Source organism: Cavia porcellus, unplaced genomic scaffold, assembly GCF_034190915.1.
Source record: "Cavia porcellus strain 051 isolate PalLab524CR breed Dunkin Hartley unplaced genomic scaffold, mCavPor4.1 scaffold_3, whole genome shotgun sequence".
Lineage (NCBI taxonomy): Eukaryota > Metazoa > Chordata > Mammalia > Rodentia > Caviidae > Cavia > Cavia porcellus.
The window spans coordinates 361652-375125 of NW_026947486.1; positions in this window are offsets into that span (position 1 = coordinate 361652).

Sequence of the window (13474 nt, forward strand, 5' to 3'; positions counted from 1 at the left end):
TTTCAGAAAGCTATCCTACATTGCCACTGCATGCTTCCTGACCTCCCCATGCTGACCACCCCGAGGCCATTTTCTCCATCCTACAGAGCCACTCACTGCCTAACCTAATTCAGGCCCTACGATTCACACCACCCCGTGATGTTTTTTCTCACTGTTACTAGTAAATGGGCCTTTAGAAGACCTTACAATGCGCACCACCTCGCGATGTTTTTCAGAATCCTATCCTACATTGCCACTGCATGTTTCCTGATGTCCCCATGCTGACCACCCCATGGCGCTTTTCTCCATCCTACATTGCCACTCATGGCCTATCCCAAATCAGGCCCTCCGATTCACACCACCCCGTGATGTTTTTCTCACTCCTACTAGTGAATGGCCTGTTAGAAACCCTTAAAATGCGCACCACCCCGCGGTGTTGTTCAGAAACATATCCTACATTGCCACTGTATGTTGCCTGACCTCACCATGCTCACCACCCCATGGCGCTTATCTCCATCCTACATTGCCACTCACTTCGTATCCTAATTCAGGCCCTCTGATTCACACAACCCCGTGAAGTTTTTCTCACTCCTACTAGTGAATGGCCTGTTAGAAACCCTTACAATGCGCACCACCCCGCGATGATTTTCAGAAACCTATCCTACATTGCCACAGCATGTTTCCTGACCTCCCCATGCTGACCACCCCGTATCACTTTTCTCCATCCTACATTGCCACTCATGGCCTATCCCAAATCAGGCCCTCTGATTCACACCACCCCGTGATGGTTTTCTCACTCCTACTAGTGAATGGCCTGTTAGAAACCCTTACAATGCGTACCACCCCGCGATGTTTTTCAGAAACCTGTCCTACATTGCCACAGCATGTTTCCTGACCTCCCCATGCTGACCACCCCGTATCACTTTTCTCCATCCTACATTGCCACTCATGGCCTATCCCAAATCAGGCCCTCTGATTCCCACCACCCCGTGATGGTTTTCTCACTCCTACTAGTGAATGGCCCGTTAGAAACCCTTAGAATGCACACCACCCGGCGAAGTTTTTCAGAAACCTATCCTGCATTGCCACTGCATGTTTCCTGACCTCCCATGCTTAACACCCCGTGGCGCTTTTCTCCAACCTACATTGCCACTCACTGCCTATTCTAATACAGGCCCTCCTATTGACACCACCCCGTGATGTTTTTCTCACTCCTACTAGTGATTGGCCTGTTAGAAACGCTTTCAAAGCGCACCAGCCCGCGAGGTTTTTCAGAAACCTATCCTACATTGACACTGCATGTTTTCTGACCTCACCATGCTGACCACCCCATGGCGCTTTCCTCCATCCTACATTGCCACTCACTGCCTAACCTAATTCAGGCCCTCCGATTCACACCACCCCGTGATGTTTTTCTCACTCCTACTAGTGAATGGCCTGTTAGAAACCCTTACAATGCGCACCAACCCGCGATGTTTTTAAGAAACCTATCCTACATTGCCACTGCATGTTTCCTGACCACCCCATGCTGACCACGCCGTATTGCTTTTCTCCATCTTATATTGCCCCTCACTGCCTATCCCAATTCAGCCCCTCCAAATCACACCACCCTGTGATGGTTTTCTTACTCCTTCTAGTGAATGGCGTGTTAGAAACCCTTACAATTCACACGACCCTGCGAAGTTTTTCCGAAACCTATCCTACATTGCGACTGCATGTTTCCTGACCTCCCCATGCTGACAACCCTGTGGCCATTTTCTCCATCCTACAGTGCCACTCACTGCCTATACTAATTCAGGCCCTCCGATTCACACCACCCCATGATGTTTTTCTCACTCCTACTAGTGAATGGCCTGTTAGAAACACTTAAAATGCGCACCATCCCGCTATGTTTTTCAAAAACCTGTCCTACATTGCCACTGCATGTTTCCTGTCCTCCCCATGCTGACCACCCCGTTGGGCTTTTGTCCATCCTACATTTCCACTCACTGCCTATACCAGTTCAGGCACTCCGATTCACACAACCCCGTGATGTTTTTCTCACTCCAAGTAGTGAATAGCCTGTTAGAAAACCTTATAATGCGCACCACCCCGCTATGTTTTTCAGAAACCTATCCTACATTGCCACTGTATGTTTCCTGACCTCCCCATGCTCACCACTCCGTGGCGCTTTTCTCCATCCTACATTGCCACTCACTGCCTATCCTAACCCAGGCCATCCAATTCACACCACTCCGTGATGTTTTTCTCACCCCTACTAGTGAATGGCCTGTTAGAAACACTTACAATGCACTACACCGCGTTGTTTTTCAGAAAGCTGTCCTACATTGCCACTGCATGTTTCCTGACCTCCCCAAGCTGACCACCACATGGCGCTTTTCTCCATCCTACATTGCCACTCACTGCCTATCCTAATTCAGGCGCTCCGATTCACACAACAACGTGATGTTTTTCTCACTCCTATTGGTGTTGGCCTGTTAGAAACCCTTACAATGTGCACCAGCCCACGATGTTTTTCAGAAATGTATCCTACATTGACACTGCATGTTTCCTGACCTTCCCGTGCTGAACACCCCGTGGCGCTTTTCTCCATCCTACATTGCCCCTCACTGCCTATCCTAATTCAGGCTCTCCGAGTCACACAACAACGTGATGTTTTTCTAATTCCTACTGGTGAATGGCCTGTTAGAAACCCTTACAATGTGCACCACCCCACGATGTTTTTGAGAAACCTATCCTACATTGCCACAGCATGTTTCCTGACTCCCCATGCTGAACACCCCGTATCGCTTTTCTCCATGCTACATTGCCACTCACAGCCTGTCCTAATTCAGGCCCTCCGATTCACACCACCCCATGATGTTTTTCTCACTCCTACTAGTGAATGGCCTGTTACAAACCCTTACAATCCACACCACCCCGTGATGTTTTTCAGAATCCTATCCTACATTGCTACAGCATGTTTCCTGACCTCCCCATGCTGACCACCCCGTATCGCTTTACTCCATCCTACATTGCCACTCACTGCCTATCCCAATTCAGGCCCTCCGATTCACACCACCCCGTGATGGTTTTCTCACTCCTACTAGTGAATGGCGTGTTAGAAACCCTTACAATGCGCACCACCCCGCGATGTTTTTCAGAAACCTATCCTACATTGCCACTGCATGTGTCCTGACCTCCCCATGCTGACCACCCCGTGACGCTTTCCTCCATCCTACATTGTCACTAACTGCCTATCCTATTTCAGGCCCTACGATTCACACCACCCCGTGATGTTTTTCTCACTCTTATTAGTAAATGGGCCTTTAGAAGAACTTACAATGCGCATCACTCCGCGATGTTCTTCAGAAAGGTATTCTACATTGCCAGTGCATGTTTCCTGACCTCCCCATGCTGACCACCCCGTGGTGCTTTTCTCCATCCTACATTGCCAATCACTGCCTATCCTAATTCAGGCGCTCCAATTCACACAACAACGTGACATTTTTCTCACTCCTACTAGTGAATTGGCTGTTAGAAACCCTTACAATGCGCACTGCCCCTTGATGTTTTTCAGAAACCTGTCCTACATTGCCACTGCATGTTTCCTGACCTCCCCATGCTGACCACCCCGTGGCGCTTTTCTCCATCATACATTGCCACTCACTGCCTATCCCAATTCAGGCCCTCCCTTCACACCACCCCGTGATGTTTTTCTCACTCCTACTAGTGAATTGGCTGTTAGAAAACCTTAAAATGCGCACCACCCCGCGATGTTTTTCAGAAACCTATCCTACATTGCCACTGCATTTTTCCTGAACTCCCCATGCTGACCACCACGTTTAGCTTTTCTCCGTCCTACATTGCCACTCACTGCCTATCCCAATTCAGGCCCCCCGATTAACACCACCCCGTGATGTTTTTCTCACTCCTACAAGTGAATGGCCTGTTAGAAACCCTTACAATGTGCACCACCCCGCGATGTTTTTCAGAAACCTATCCTACATTGCCACTGCATGTTTCCTGACCTCCCCATGCTGACCACCCCGTGGCGATTTTCTCCATCCTACATTGCCACTCACTTCCTATCCCAATTCAGGCCCTCCGACTCACACCACCCCGTGATGTATTTCTCACTCCTACTAGTGAATGGACTTTTAAAAACCCTTACAATTCGCACCACCCTGCGATGATTTTCAGAAACGTATCCTACATTGCAACGGCATGTTTCATTACGACCCCTTGCTGACCACCCCGTGGCGCTTTTCTCCATCCTACATTGCCACTCACTGCTATCCCAATTCAGGTCCCCCGATTCAGAGCACCCCGTGATGGTTTTCTCACTCTTACTAGTAAATGGGCATTTAGAAGACCTTACAATGCGCACCACGCGGGGATGTTCTTCAGAAACGTATCCTACATTGTCACTGCATGTTTCCTGACCTCCCCATGCTGACCACCCTGGGGCGCTTTTCTCCATCCTACATTACCACTAACTGCCTATCCTAATTCAGGGCCTCCGATTCACCCAACAACGTGATAGTTTTCTCACTCCTACTAGTGAATTGGCTGTTAGAAACCCTTACAATGCGCACCACCACGCGATGTTTTTCTGAAACCTATCCTACATTGCCACTGCATGTTTCCTGACCTCCCCATGCTGACCACCCCATGGCGCTTTTCTCCATCATACATTGCCACTCACTGCCTATCCCAATTCAGACCCTCCGATTCACACCACCCCGCGATGTTTTTCAGAAACCTATCCTACTTTGCCACTGCATGTGTCCTGACCTACACATGCTGACCACCCCGTGGCGCTTTTCTCCATCCTACATTGCCACTCACTGCCTGTCCTAATTCAGGCCCTCCGATTCACACCTCGCGGTGATGTTTTTCTCACTGCTACTAGTGCATGGAGTGTTAGAAACACTTACAATGCGCAACACCCCGCAATATTTTTCAGAAACCTATCCTACATTGCCACTGCATGTTTCCTGACCTCCCCATGCTGACCAGCCCGTGACGCTTTTGTCCATCCTACATTGCCCCTCACTGCCTATCCTAATTCAGGCCCTCCGATTCACACCACCCCGTGAATTTTTTCTCACTCTTACTAGTGAATGGCCTGTCAGAAACTCTTACAATGCGCAACAACCCACGATGTTTTTCGGAATCTTAACCTACATTGCCATTGCATTTTTCCTGACGTCCCCATGCTGACCACCCCGTGGGGCTTTTCTCCATCCTACATTGCCACTCACTGCCTATCCCAATTCAGGCCCTCTGATTCATACCACCCCGTGATGTTTTTCTCACTCCTACTAGTGAATGGCCTATTAGAAACCCTTACAATGCGCACCACCCCGCGATGATTTTCAGAAACCTATCCTACATTGTCACAGCATGTTTCCTCACCTCCCCATGCTGACCACCCCGTATCGCTTTTCTCCATCCTACATTGCCACTCACTGCCTATCCAAATTCATGCCCTCCGATTCACACAACCCTGTGATGGTTTTCTCACTCCTACTAGTGAATGGCGTGTTAGAAACCCTTACAATGCGCACCACCCCGCGATGTTTTTCAGCAACCTATCCTACTTTGCCACTGCATGTTTCCTGACCTACACATGCTGACCACCCCGTGGCGCTTTTCTCCATCCTACATTGCCACTCACTGCCTGTCCTAATTCAGGCCCTCCGATTCACACCACCCCGTGAATTTTTTCTCACTCTTACTAGTGAATGGCCTTTTAGAAACTCTTACAATACGCACCACCTCGCGATGTTTTTTAGAATCCTATCCTACATTGCCACTGCATATTTCCTGACGTCCCCATGCTGACCACCCCGTGGCGCTTTTCTCCATCCTACATTGCCACTCACTGCCTATCCCAATTCAGGCCCTCCGATTCACACAACCCCGTGCTGTTTTTCTCACTCCTACTAGTGAATGGCCTTTTAGAAACCCTTAAAATGCGTACCACCCCGCGATGTTGTTCAGAAACCTATCCTACATTGCCACTGTATGTTTCCTGACATCCCCATGCTGACCACCCCATATAGCTTTTCTCCATCCTACATTGCCACTCACTGCCTATCCCTATTCAGGCCCCCCGATTCACACCACCCCGTGATGTTTTTCTCACCCCTACTAGTGAATGGCCTGTTAGAAACCCTTACAATGCACTACCCTGCGATGTTTTTCAGAAACCTGTCCTACATTGCCACAGCATGTTTCCTGACCTCCCCAAGCTGACCAGCCCATGGCGCTTTTCTCCATCCTACATTGCCACTCACTACCTTTCGTAATTCAGGCCCTCCGATTCACACCTCACAGTGATGTTTTTCTCACTTCTACTAGTGCATGGCGTGTTAGAAACAATTACAATGCGCAACACCCAGCAATATTTTTCAGAAACCTATTCTACATTGCCACTGCATGTTTCCTGACTTCCCCATGCTGCCCAGCCCGGGCGCTTTTGTCCATCCTACATTGCCACTCACTGCCTATCCTAATTCAGGCCCTCCGATTCACACCACCCCGTGAATTTTTTCTCACTCTTACTAGTGAATTTCCTGTCAGAAACTCTTACAATGCGCAACACCCCACGATGTTTTTCGGAATCTTAACCTACATTGCCACTGCATTTTTCCTGACGTCCCCATGCTGACCACCCCATGGGGCTTTTCTCCATCCTACATTGCCACTCACTGCCTTTCCCAATTCAGGCCCTCCAATTCACACCACCGCGTGATGATTTTCTCACTCCTACTAGTGAATGGCCAGTTAGAAACCTTTAAAATGCGCACCACCCCGCGATGTTTTTTAGAAACCTATCCTACAGTGCCACTGCATGTTTCCTCACCTCCCCATGCTGGCCACCCCGTATAGCTTTTCTCCATCCTACACTGCCACTCACTGCCTATCCCAATTCAGGCCCCCCGATTCACACCACCCCGTGATGGTTTTCTCACTCCTACTAGTGAATGGCGTGCTAGAAACCCTTACAATTCACACGACCCCGCGATGTTTTTCAGAAAGCTATCCTACATTGCCACTGCATGCTTCCTGACCTCCCCATGCTGACCACCCCGAGGCCATTTTCTCCATCCTACAGAGCCACTCACTGCCTAACCTAATTCAGGCCCTACGATTCACACCACCCCGTGATGTTTTTTCTCACTGTTACTAGTAAATGGGCCTTTAGAAGACCTTACAATGCGCACCACCTCGCGATGTTTTTCAGAATCCTATCCTACATTGCCACTGCATGTTTCCTGATGTCCCCATGCTGACCACCCCATGGCGCTTTTCTCCATCCTACATTGCCACTCATGGCCTATCCCAAATCAGGCCCTCTGATTCACACCACCCCGTGATGGTTTTCTCACTCCTACTAGTGAATGGCCTGTTAGAAACCCTTAGAATGCACACCACCCGGCGAAGTTTTTCAGAAACCTATCCTGCATTGCCACTGCATGTTTCCTGACCTCCCCATGCTCAACTCCCCGTGGCGCTTTTCTCCAACCTACATTGCCACTCACTGCCTATTCTAATACAGGCCCTCCTATTGACACCACCCCGTGATGTTTTTCTCACTCCTACTAGTGAATGGCCTGTTAGAAACGCTTTCAAAGCGCACCAGCCCGCGAGGTTTTTCAGAAACCTATCCTACAATGACACTGCATGTTTCCTGACCTCACCATGCTGACCACCCCACGGCGCTTTCCTCCATCCTACATTGCCACTCACTGCCTAACCTAATTCAGGCCCTCCGATTCACACCACCCCGTGATGTTTTTCTCACTCCTACTAGTGAATGGCCTGTTAGAAACCCTTACAATGCGCACCACCCCGCGATGTTTTTAAGAAACCTATCCTACATTGCCACTGCAAGTTTCCTGACCTCCCCATGCTGACCACCCCTTGGCGCTTTTCTCCATCCTACATTGGCACTAACTGAATATACTAATTCAGGCCCTCCGATTCACCCAACAACGTGATGTTTTTCTCACTCCTACTAGTGAATGGCCTGTTAGAAACCCTTAAAATGCGCATCACCCCGCGGTGTTGTTCAGAAACCTATCCTACATTGCCACTGTATGTTGCCTGACCTCACCATGCTCACCACCCCATGGCGCTTATCTCCATCCTACATTGCCACTCACTTCCTATCCTAATTCAGGCCCTCTGATTCACACCACCCCGTGAAGTTTTTCTCACTCCTACTAGTGAATGGCCTGTTAGAAACCCTTACAATGCGCACCACCCCGCGATGTTTTTCAGAAACCTATCCTACATTGCCACAGCATGTTTCCTGACCTCCCCATGCTGACCACCCCGTATCACTTTTCTCCATCCTACATTGCCACTCATGGCCTATCCCAAATGAGGCCCTCTGATTCACACCACCCCGTGATGGTTTTCTCACTCCTACTAGTGAATGGCCTGTTAGAAACCCTTAGAATGCACACCACCCGGCGAAGTTTTTCAGAAACCTATCCTGCATTGCCACTGCATGTTTCCTGACCTCCCCATGCTCAACACCCCGTGGCGCTTTTCTCCAACCTACATTGCCACTCACTGCCTATTCTAATACTGGCCCTCCTATTGACACCACCCCGTGATGTTTTTCTCACTCCTACTAGTGAATGGCCTGTTAGAAACGCTTTCAAAGCGCACCAGCCCGCGAGGTTTTTCAGAAACCTATCCTACAATGACACTGCATGTTTCCTGACCTCACCATGCTGACCACCCCACGGCGCTTTCCTCCATCCTACATTGCCACTCACTGCCTAACCTAATTCAGGCCCTCTGATTCACACCACCCCGTGATGTTTTTCTTACTCCTACTAGTGAATGGCCTGTTAGAAACCCTTACAATGTGCACCACCCCGCGATGTTTTTAAGAAACCTATCCTACATTGCCACTGCAGGTTTCCTGACCACCCCATGCTGACCACGCCGTATTGCTTTTCTCCATCTTATATTGCCACTCACTGCCTATCCCAATTAAGCCCCTCCGATTCACACCACCCTGTGATGGTTTTCTTACTCCTTCTAGTGAATGGCGTGTTAGAAACCCTTACAATTCACACGACCCTGCGAAGTTTTTCCGAAACCTATCCTACATTGCGACTGCATGTTTCCTGACCTCCCCATGCTGACAACCCTATGGCCATTTTCTCCATCCTACAGTGCCACTCACTGCCTATACTAATTCAGGCCCTCCGATTCACACCACCCCATGATGTTTTTCTCACTCCTACTAGTGAATGGCCTGTTAGAAACACTTAAAATGCGCACCATCCCGCGATGTTTTTCAAAAACCTGTCCTACATTGCCACTGCATGTTTCCTGTCCTCCCCATGCTGACCACCCCGTTGGGCTTTTGTCCATCCTACATTTCCACTCACTGCCTATACCAGTTCAGGCACTCCGATTCACACAACCCCGTGATGTTTTTCTCACTCCAAGTAGTGAATAGCCTGTTAGAAAACCTTATAATGCGCACCACCCCGCAATGTTTTTCAGAAACCTATCCTACATTGCCACTGTATGTTTCCTGACCTCCCCATGCTCACCACTCCGTGGCGCTTTTCTCCATCCTACATTGCCACTCACTGCCTATCCTAACCCAGGCCCTCCAATTCACACCACTCCGTGATGTTTTTCTCACCCCTACTAGTGAATGGCCTGTTAGAAACACTTACAATACACTACACCGCGTTGTTTTTCAGAAAGCTGTCCTACATTGCCACTGCATGTTTCCTGACCTCCCCAAGCTGACCACCACATGGCGCTTTTCTCCATCCTACATTGCCACTCACTGCCTATCCTAATTCAGGCGCTCCGATTCACACAACAACGTGATGTTTTTCTCACTCCTTTTGGTGTTGGCCTGTTAGAAACCCTTACAATGTGCACCAGCCCACGATGTTTTTCAGAAATGTATCCTACATTGCCACTGCATGTTTCCTGACCTCCCCGTGCTGAACACCCCGTGGCGCTTTTCTCCATCCTACATTGCCACTCACTGCCTATCCTAATTCAGGCTCTCCGAGTCACACAACAACGTGATGTTTTTCTAATTCCTACTGGTGAATGGCCTGTTAGAAACCCTTACAATGTGCACCACCCCACGATGTTTTTGAGAAACCTATCCTACATTGCCACAGCATGTTTCCTGACCTCCCCATGCTGAACACCCCGTATCGCTTTTCTCCATGCTACATTGCCACTCACAGGCTGTCCTAATTCAGGCCCTCCGATTCACACCACCCCGTGATGTTTTTCTCACTCCTACTAGTGAATGGCCTGTTACAAACCCTTACAATCCACACCACCCCGTGATGTTTTTCAGAATCCTATCCTACATTGCTACAGCATGTTTCCTGACCTCCCCATGCTGACCACCCCGTATCGCATTTCTCCATCCTACATTGCCACTCACTGCCTATCCCAATTCAGGCCCTCCGATTCACACCACCCCGTGATGGTTTTCTCACTCCTACTAGTGAATGGCGTGTTAGAAACCCTTACAATGCGCACCACCGCGCGATGTTTTTCAGAAACCTATCCTACATTGCCACTGCATGTGTCCTGACCTCCCAATGCTGACCACCCCGTGACGCTTTTCTCCATCCTACATTGTCACTAACTGCCTATCCTAATTCAGGACCTTCGATTCACAACACGCCGTGATGATTTTCTCACTCCTACTAGTGAATGGCCTGTTAGAAACACTTAAAATGCGCACCATCCCGCGATGTTTTTCAAAAACCTGTCCTACATTGCCACTGCATGTTTCCTGTCCTCCCCATGCTGACCACCCCGTTGGGCTTTTGTCCATCCTACATTTCCACTCACTGCCTATACCAGTTCAGGCACTCCGATTCACACAACCCCGTGATGTTTTTCTCACTCCAAGTAGTGAATAGCCTGTTAGAAAACCTTATAATGCGCACCACCCCGCAATGTTTTTCAGAAACCTATCCTACATTGCCACTGTATGTTTCCTGACCTCCCCATGCTCACCACTCCGTGGCGCTTTTCTCCATCCTACATTGCCACTCACTGCCTATCCTAACCCAGGCCCTCCAATTCACACCACTCCGTGATGTTTTTCTCACCCCTACTAGTGAATGGCCTGTTAGAAACACTTACAATGCACTACACCGCGTTGTTTTTCAGAAAGCTGTCCTACATTCCCACTGCATGTTTCCTGACCTCCCCAAGCTGACCACCACATGGCGCTTTTCTCCATCCTACATTGCCACTCACTGCCTATCATAATTCAGGCGCTCCGATTCACACAACAACGTGATGTTTTTCTCACTCCTTTTGGTGTTGGCCTGTTAGAAACCCTTACAATGTGCACCAGCCCACGATGTTTTTCAGAAATGTATCCTACATTGCCACTGCATGTTTCCTGACCTCCCCGTGCTGAACACCCCGTGGCGCTTTTCTCCATCCTACATTGCCCCTCACTGCCTATCCTAATTCAGGCTCTCCGAGTCACACAACAACGTGATGTTTTTCTAATTCCTACTGGTGAATGGCCTGTTAGAAACCCTTACAATGTGCACCACCCCACGATGTTTTTGAGAAACCTATCCTACATTGCCACAGCATGTTTCCTGACCTCCCCATGCTGAACACCCCGTATCGCTTTTCTCCATGCTACATTGCCACTCACAGGCTGTCCTAATTCAGGCCCTCCGATTCACACCACCCCGTGATGTTTTTCTCACTCCTACTAGTGAATGGCCTGTTACAAACCCTTACAATCCACACCACCCCGTGATGTTTTTCAGAATCCTATCCTACATTGCTACAGCATGTTTCCTGACCTCCCCATGCTGACCACCCCGTATCGCATTTCTCCATCCTACATTGCCACTCACTGCCTATCCCAATTCAGGCCCTCCGATGCACACCACCCCGTGATGGTTTTCTCACTCCTACTAGTGAATGGCGTGTTAGAAACCCTTACAATGCGCACCACCCCGCGATGTTTTTCAGAAACCTATCCTACATTGCCACTGCATGTGTCCTGACCTCCCCATGCTGACCACCCCGTGACGCTTTTCTCCATCCTACATTGTCACTAACTGCCTATCCTAATTCAGGACCTTCGATTCACAACACGCCGTGATGATTTTCTCACTCCTACTAGTGAATGGCCTGTTAGAAACCCTTGCAGTGCACACCACCCGGCGACGTTTTTCAGAAAACTATCCTACATTGCCACTGCATGTTGCCTGACCTCCCCATGCTGAACACACCATGGCGATGTTCTCCATCCTACATTGCAACTCACTGCCTATTCTAATTCAGGCCCACCTATTCACACCACCCCGTGATGTTTTTCTCACTCCTACTTGTGAATGGCCTGTTAGAAACCCATACAAAGCGCACCAGCCGCGAAGTTTTTCAGAAACCTATCCTACATTGCCACTGCATGTGTCCTGACCTCACCATGCTGACCACCCCATGGCGCTTTTCTCCATCCTACATTGCCACTCACTGCCTATCCTAATTCAGGCCCTCTGATTCACACCACCCCCTGAAGTTTTTCTCACTCCTAATAGTGAATGGCCTGTTAGAAACCCTTACAATGTGCGCCACCCTGCGATGTTTTTCAGAAACCGGTCCTACATGGCCACGGCATGTTTCCTGACCTCCCCAAGCTGACCACCACGTGTCGCTTTTCTCCATCCTACATTGCCACTCACTGCCTATCCTAATTCAGGCCCTCCGATTCACACCACACGGTTGTGTTTTTCTCACTGCTACTAGTGCATGGCGTGTTAGAAACACTTACAATGCGCAACACCCCGCAATATTTTTCAGAAACCTATCCTACATTGCCACTGCATGTTTCCAGATCTCCCCATGCTGACCAGCCCGTGGCGCTTTTGTCCATCCTACATTGCCACTCACTGACTATCCTAATTCAGGCCCTCCGATTCACACCACCCCGTGAATTTTTTCTCACTCTTACTAGTGAATGGCCTGTTAGAAACTCTTACAATGCGCACCACCCCGCGATGTTTTTCAGAATCCTATCCTACATTGCCACTGCATGTTTCCTGACATCCCCATGCTGACCACCCCGTGGTGCTTTTCTGCATTATACATTGCCCCTCACTGCCTATCCCAATTCCGCCCTCCGATTCACACGACCCCGTGATGTTATTCTCACTCCTACTAGTGAATGGCCTGTTAGAAACCCTTAAAATGCGCACCACCCCGCAATGTTTTTCAGAAATCTATCCTACATTGCCACTGCATGTTTCCTGTGCTCCCCATGCTGACCACCCCGTGTAGCTTTTCTCCATCCTACATTGCCACTCACTGCCTATCCCAATTCAGGCCCCCCGATTCACACCACCCCGTGATGGTTTTCTCTCTCCTACTAGTGAATGGCATGTTAGAAACCCTTACAATTCACACGACCCCGCGATGTTTTTCAGAAAAATATCCTACATTGCCACTGCATGTT